Source organism: Eumetopias jubatus, unplaced genomic scaffold (genome assembly GCF_037043125.1).
Source record: "Eumetopias jubatus isolate StellerSeaLion01/CBP00866 unplaced genomic scaffold, mEumJub1_p1.0 scaffold_1, whole genome shotgun sequence".
Classification (NCBI taxonomy): domain Eukaryota; kingdom Metazoa; phylum Chordata; class Mammalia; order Carnivora; family Otariidae; genus Eumetopias; species Eumetopias jubatus.
The window spans coordinates 3,095,745-3,103,407 of NW_028274807.1; the positions used below are offsets into that span (position 1 = coordinate 3,095,745).

General features: G+C 58.2%; 1 long non-coding RNA gene across 1 annotated transcript; it reads left to right on the forward strand.

The window, feature by feature from the left end:
- The first annotated feature begins 3,040 nt into the window (after nt 1-3,040).
- On the forward strand, nt 3,041-4,328 carry LOC114226372 (uncharacterized). The gene is made up of 3 exons (XR_003612741.1): nt 3,041-3,169; nt 3,467-3,516; nt 3,950-4,328. It is a non-coding gene; the product is annotated as an uncharacterized LOC114226372 (long non-coding RNA).
- Nucleotides 4,329-7,663: the final 3,335 nt, after the last annotated feature.

The window sequence follows — 7,663 nt, forward strand, 5'->3', positions numbered from 1 at the left end:
ACCCCAGCCAGCCTCCCACTCGTGCCTCGTCATCCCCTGCTGGGCCTCTCAGGGGCCCCTCACTAGACCCCTCAAGCATCACGGTCCAGGGCAGACGGTGGGCCTGCCTCTTGGCCAAGCCACCACTTGCTCTCTGATCCTGAGACTGCTGGGTGCTTTGGCCAGCGCTGCGGGGAGCTGGTGCAGACTTTCCCTTTGCTGGCTTCCCTGGGACTATGGGGCCTGCCAGTTGCATAAAGCACTCCTTACATAAGTGGTGTGAAGATACATGAAAAGCCCCAGGCAAGTCAAAACAACCCTAAATGGGCAGGGATCCCAGATGGACAAACACCGGGAACGTGGTGAGTAACTGGTCGGAAAGCCCCGGCTGGCAGGAAGGGGACTCTGGGTGGGGTGGCCCTGGAGGAGAAAGTGGTTGGGCCGAGGGACGCACGTGGGGGCCTCCGCTCCGAGCCTCCAGGTGGCCGCCCCAGCCCTGCTCCAGCCGCCGGCCTCAGCCTCCTGCCGTGGGCCTCGCTCGCAGGGCGCATGCGCCCGCGCGTGGCTGACCGGCCGTCATGATCGGGTTGGGGAGGTCAGCGCAGGCCCCTCTCTTCACACCTGGAGTTGGGGCCCACAGGGATCCTGGGACATCCCATGCTGAGGTCCTTGACTTGGTCACATCTGCAAAGACCCCTTTTCCAAATAAGGCCTCATTCACAGGTTCCAGTGGTCAGGACCTGGGCAGAGTTTGGGGGACCACCGTTCACCCCGCTCCAGTTGGCAGGGGAAGGTGCCCCTTGAATCTCCTGGCTCTACTGTGAGCTGGGGAGGCTCCTGGAGGCGTCCAGACGTGGTGAAACCAGCCGGGGTCAGGACAACCTCTCTGAGCCGGGCTCCTACCCTAGGAGCCCCATCCCAAACAGACCCCCACTGCCCCGCCTTGAGCTCCCCCCTGCCCCACCCCCTGCCTCGCTGGGGCATCTCCCAATCCCCCCCCAGAACACCTCCATCGAGGCTCTCCTTGTCCCCCCAACTTCTCTGGATGGGAGCTGAGCCCGCCGGCCCTGGCCCCGGTGCCTGGGTGGGAACTCAGGGGTATCCAGGCCTCTTCTGAGGCTCAGAGGCAGTGAGGACGGGGCAGCGCGGGGTGGGGGAACAGGAAGATGGGAGGGGCTGGACTCCCCCAAACCCTAGGGCTTAACGCAGGCTGTAGCTGCCCCACCCCCAGCTCTGGTCCCCCAGCACCCCCAGGCCTCCTGCAGGCAGCCCACCTCCAGTTCCTCCAGCCCTTCTGATGCCCTGGTGCTTACAGGGACCCCGGGGAGCACAGACCCTGGGAACCCAACATGGAGGATGTTGTTTGTTTTACGCTGAGTTCCCCTGAGGGGGATGAGCTGGGTGCCCCAAAGCCCCCGGGACCCCCACTCTGGGGCTGTCCCAGATGGTAGATGCAGAAAAATAGCTCCATCTTTCTAAGCCACAGGCCTCTTTTTTGGGAAGCCGAGCCCCATCTTCCGGCTTCCTGGGACCCAGCCCCCAGACAGGCGGAGGTTTGCGGCTTGTGCATGGTGGCCGCGCCCCGCGCCCCGCTGCTGTATGGCCCTCACAGCTCCTGTCCTCTCTGGGAGCCCAGTGGGGTGTGGAGCTCATTCCCCGCCCCCCCCCCCAGCCTCACACTGTCCCTTTTCAGGGCAGTATCTTTACCCAGGGTGGTGCCCACGGGTCAGCCAGGCCCGGCTTTTACCAAGAGGCCCTGGGGTAGCCGCCTGCGGGTGGGAGAGCCCAGGCCTGGCCTCGGGCGTGCTGGACCCCTTCCCACCCCGCCAGCAGGAGCCCCCCATCCCCCTACCCGGTCCCAACTTCTTTCTCTGGCTGGAAGGGAGTCTGGACGTTTCACCCCTAGCAAATGGCCAGACAGGGAATATTCTCACGCAGCCAACAAAGACTCAGGATGGAAAGTGGGGGTGCTCACAGGGGCCGCCTGTGCTTTCCAGCTCGAGGGGCACGGGGCCCCAGGATGCTGCTCCCCCAACGGGAGAATGAGAGGGCACCCACCTGGGGGTGACAGGGCACCCCCAGGGCCGTGGCCAGAGACCCACGGGCCCCTAAACAGCACCACCGCCGGTTTCCCAGGGTCCTGAGAGCCCACTGATTCTAGTCTGGATTAAAGCTGGCTCACTGCCCGTCTCCTGCTGCTCTGGATCCTCTCCTGGAACATACATGCCGTAGAGCTGACCCCCTCGCTCCCCACATCGTGTTCCTCTGGATCACGTGACCGCTGACTCGCTGTGGAATGGTTTTCCGAAAACATATGCTGGCTGTCATTTTGTCCACTGCTGTGTTTAAGCATTGACACCGATGTGCTCGTGGAAGGAATCGGGCTCTGTCTGACGTTTCGCTCATTTCGTTCATCCCCTCTGGCTCCATCTCTCCTTTCCCTTTTCCGGCTTCTTCAACATTTTGTCATATTCCATTTCCGCTTAGCTCTTGGCTCTTTGGGGCTTTGCCTCCGTGAGTCTTTGGTAGTGGTGGCTTCGAGCCTGTGAAATTCTGCCCTCCCCTCCCACGTCCTGCTCAGCTTCTCTGTTGCCACGTCAGCTAACGCGTAGGAGCCCCCGGCCACCTCCCCCTTCCTCTTTAGAGCCATTGTCCCACTGACTTCTGCCTCTGTGTTGTTTGAAAAGATGTTTGCACTTGTTTATTTTGTGCCTGATTTCTTTTTCATTAATAGTCCTTTTTAGAGAGTAGATTTAGGTTTGCGGAGAAATTGAGCAGGAAGTCCAGGGAGGTGCCTCTGCTCCCCCCTCCCCTGCTCAGAGCGCCGCCCCCCCCACCTGCATTCACTTGTCACAGTTGCTACATTATGACTGTTAACGAAAACCACAGCTTACAGTAGGGTTCACTCTTGGTGTTGTATGTTCTGTGGTTTGGACTCACTGTATAATGACACAGAGTAGCTTCCCTGCTGGGAACTCTGCCCACCCCCCACCCCCACCCCCAGCCACCTTTTTTCTGTCTGTTGTTCTGCCTTTTCCAGAATATCTGTGTTGGAAGCACACAGTATGCAGCCTTTCCAGACTGACTTCTTTTACTTAGCGATGTGCCTTTCGGGTTCTTCCACATCTTCCTGTAGCCTCTGCGGTTTGGAGGAGAAAGCGATGGTCATTTGAATTGCTCTTCCCAATAGGTAATGCATCCCTTTTCTCTCGGGTTCATGAGATCATGGGGGGGGTGTTGGTTTGCTTGGCAGATTGTTTGCAATGTGGCTGGGCATCATTTTCTTTGAGTTTAGCCTGTTTGGGATTTGCTGAACTTGTTAAATTTGTCTTTCCCCCAGTTTGGGACATTTTCTGCTATTATCACTTCAACTATTTTCCCGCACCATTATTTTCCCTCCTCTATTCCGCGACTCTTGTGGCATGAATGGTGGACCTCTTGCTACCGTGCCACGAATCCCTAAGCTTCTGTTCATTTTCTTTTTCAGGCTGAATTTTCCTCTGTTGCATAGGTTGGAAATTTTCTATGGATCTCTCTGTAAGTTCAGTCCCCTTTCCTGCCACTGCTGTCCTGCTACTAAGCCCACCTAATGATTTTTTTTTTTTTTTAATTTCAGGGATTTTATCTTTCAGTTCCCAAGTTTCTATTGAGGTGTTTTTTTGTAGTTTCTATTTCTCTACAGAGAATTTCTATCTTTGCATTCACTTCAAGTGTATTTCCCTTTACCACATGAAGCACATTTATAACAGGTGTGTCAGAATCTTTATCAGATGATTCCAGCATTGGGGTCATGTTGGGGGACCGGGGGGCTGGGGACTGTCATTCTCTTGAGCATTTTTGTGGCTCCTTGTACGTCAAGTAATTTTGGATTCCTTGGACTGTCGTGAATATTTTCAATATTATGTTGTGTAGGCTCTGGGTCTTGTTAAAAATCCCCTGGAAAATGTTGACTTCCTTTTTTATTTTACAGCTGCAAGCGATGGGTCCAGCTGCGGCCAGACCACAGTTCTGTGTCACCTGCTGCGGGCCGCGTTTTCTGTCTCAGTTCAGCTCTTGGGGCCTTTGCTGGGCTGGGTAGGGTTGTCTTCTCCAGCTCTTCTCTGTCCTGGATTTCTCCCAGCAGGACCCCTTTCCTGCTTCCTCTGTTCAGAAGGATGGAGTCCCCATCAGAGTTGTAGCTGCTTGTACCCCCACTGCCGTGAGGCCTGGACACGCACCGGGCTCCCCGCTCCTTCACCAAGACCAGAAGTCCACACCTGAATGTACAAAGTCATTGTCACTGGTGTGGCTGGTACGAGATTTTTAGGCTGTTATTCCTCCATTCCTACTGATAGCAAGAAATGTAATCTTAATCAAACCTGGGGAAACTATACCATTCATATCTTAAAGCATTACATTTGGGATTACCTTCTCCGCTGACTCGCTGGTGAAGAGGGCTAGGGTGGTCAGTGGGTGACTCTGGTGGGTTTCTGGGCTGCCCGGACATAGCTGTGGGACGGGGGCCTGCGAAGGTTCAGCCTCCCAAACACCGGCTCTAGAGGCAACTCCTTGGGCAGGGCTGCAGCTGGGAGGCGTTTGACTCCAGTCACAGAGCTGCCCCCAGACCACAAACGCCCTCGTCATGCTCCCCGTGGCTCCCTGCCCCTCGTAAAGTCCCGCAGAGTCCAGAGAGCAGCAGGGGGCCAGGAGACGAGCCCGTGTGTCCGGCTGAGCTTCAGCCCTGCTCACCTGTCGGGCTGGGTGCACGGGACCTGCGGGCATCCCGCTGCCGACCTCTCCCCGTGGGTTCCGTCCCGCACTCTGGGACGATTGTGGCCTTTGGCCCAGCCCATCATTTGCCCTGAATCTGGGGGGTTAGTGCCGTGACAGGGGCAGGTGCTCTGCCTGTCCTGCAGCCCAAGATTTGTGTATGTTTTCATATAAATCCTATCAATAGTGGTTAAATCACTACATAACCGCCCTCCATCGCTGCCCACGTCCTCCCACACAATGGGAGCTCCGGACAGGTGGATCATGTCTGCATGGTTTCATGTCCTACCGGGCATGTTGGGTGGGGTTCACATGGGTCGGGCTCCCGCCAGCTGGTCTCTTGGGAGCGTCAAGGATGTCCTTGTCATTGTGGACACTAAACACATGTTGGGGTAGTGATGGAGATTCAGAAGCTGAGCTCCAGACGGCGGTAGGAGGCAGACCCTGCGTTTGACCGTGGAAACACGTCAACCCGCAGAGCTGCGTCCGTCTCCTGCCTCCGTGGGAGGGGATATGGGCGGCGCCGGGCCGAAGGAGCTGCAGACCGAATCCAGCTGGCTGATCTGCCCACGCAGGAGGGTGGGCAAGGGCAGGTGTGGCGGGTGCCTGCAGAAGAGTGTTTTCGACCTGGGTCAGGGGAGGGCAGCTTGGTGGCTGTAGCAGAGGGAGGTCACCCGAGGACAGTGCTGCCGCTCGAGAAGGGGGGTGCAGGTCCAGCTGCACCATCCGGGTCCTTCCCTGGCCTGCAGGCACGTTCTCAAGCCGGGTGATGAGGAAGTGGCATCTGTGGGAGACCTCCGAGGCCACGGGGCCTTGATCTGGGGCCGAAGCCTCAAGCTTTCCTCTTGGCAGAGCAAAACTTGGAGGAACACCAGCCGTCAGCACAATGGGAAGAAACCTGTTTCCTTTTACTTTCTTAGGGAGAAAAGGTACAGTTGCGAACAAATGCATGGAAGAGACCTCTCCACTTTGAACCTGGAGCCCATGGGGGCCTGGCGTCCTTGTGAGGACACAGAGCTGGCCCTGCTGTGCCAGGAAGCACCGTGCCGCCCAGAGCGCACTGCCCAAGCCGGGGAACCACAGAGTACTCTGGGACCCCTCTTTGCTCGGGGCCTAGGGCTTCTGGCCTCCCGCGTCCAGGGCAGCAAAGGGCCTGGTCCTTCTGACTCCAGGGTCCGCCCGGGGCCCCAGGCCTGCCTGGCCTGGACAGCCGGTGGGCTGCCCATCACGGAAAGCTGAGAAGTTACCTGTGCACCCTGGCTCGGGCGGGTCTGTGCCCACGGGAGCCCCTGGAGGGGAGGGGACTCTGTGCTCTTGTGCCCCGTTTGCATGGGTCACACCCACCAAAGTTTGCTTTGCCCCGGGTCCCGAGAAGGCTGAGCGTGTGACGGCTCACATGCTGTTGAGTGGAAATGCTCCATACACATGCCCTAGCCTGTGAGCAAGCCTGGGTGTGGTTTACACACTCACACACACATACACCGTCACACGTGCACACGTGCTCACACACGAGCACACACATACCACAGTGTGCACACACGTATGCTCACACAGAATCCACAGTCACACAGGCGTGAACTCACACACAGTCATGCATTTTGCATACATAAGCACACGCCACACATGCACACGTGAACTCACACACCGTTACACCTACACGCATGCTCGTGCATGAACACATACACCAGTGTGCACACATACGTGCTCACACATGTGCCCATGGTCACACACAAACTTGCACACGTGGTAGCATGTGTAACACACTCACACATGAACTCACACACGGTCACACGTACGCACATACCCCTGCATGAATAACACACCACACACGTGTACGCACGTCAGTTCTCACACACACACCCCCTCCACTCCACACGGAGAGCGGTGAACAAGGTAGACCCCATCCCAGCTAGCGTTCAAGTGCAGGTCTGAAGCTGCTTCTGAGGGTCTCAGCGGCAAACACAGCGGCCTCGCTACGTCGGGAACAAGCCAAGATCATAAATAAGTCCGCGCTTCGGTAAAGCGAGGTTTGCTGGGATGTGGCCCTCAGGAAGGCATTTCTGTGAAGACTGACACCAGTCATCACCCCGGGAGCCGAGAGGACTTGGAGCCGGGTGAATGCGAGTCTGGTATCTCGGAGGACGTGCAGTCCACCTGTTCGTCGCGTGGAACGGGAACTCCCGCGACGCAGACCCCTGGGAAATGGCGCCGGGCCTGGTCGGGGGTTGGGTGCGGCGTCAGGAGAGCCCGCCGCCGCGCAGCTCAGGGGGAGGTGGCGTTCAGGCGAGGGCTCCCGTGTCCCGGCTTCGAGGTTGGCAGGAGGCGCCAGGGCGCCCAACACGTGGGGACGGAGGCCGGGACCGCAGACAGAAGTCTGTCTGACAGAAGTCTGTCCTGGCTTGTCTGTCATTGACCCCAGGACCCCACCACTGTCCCAGCTCGGGCCCTCTTCCACTTTCCGTCTCCCGGGAGGCCTGGGTGCTGAGCGGGCGCACACGCCCCCTGGGCCGCTGAGCCAGGCCCTCCTGTGTGGGGGACTCACAGGCTCTGTGCCGTGCTGGGGGGGGCAGTGATCTCACTTTGAAACAAGTCCTCCCCTGCCCACATCGCCGGTGCTCCTGCCATTTCCGGTTGCTTAACCAAGCAGACCCCAGGGGCTCAATGTCCCGGCGCCTCCTCTCTGTGGTGGCTCTTGTACGGCAGGGCCCGTTGGCCAGTCTGCGTTGGTTAGAGGAGAGACTGGTAGCCAGCGCCCGGGAGCGCTGTCCTCTCTTGAGCCCCCCATAGGCTGGGTCCCATAGGGCACGTGTGCACACGCACACCGCACATACATGTGCACACACACATACACACAGCACACACACTTGTGCACGCACCGCAGGTACATGTGCGCACACAGCACACACATACGCATGCACACACACTCGTGCACACA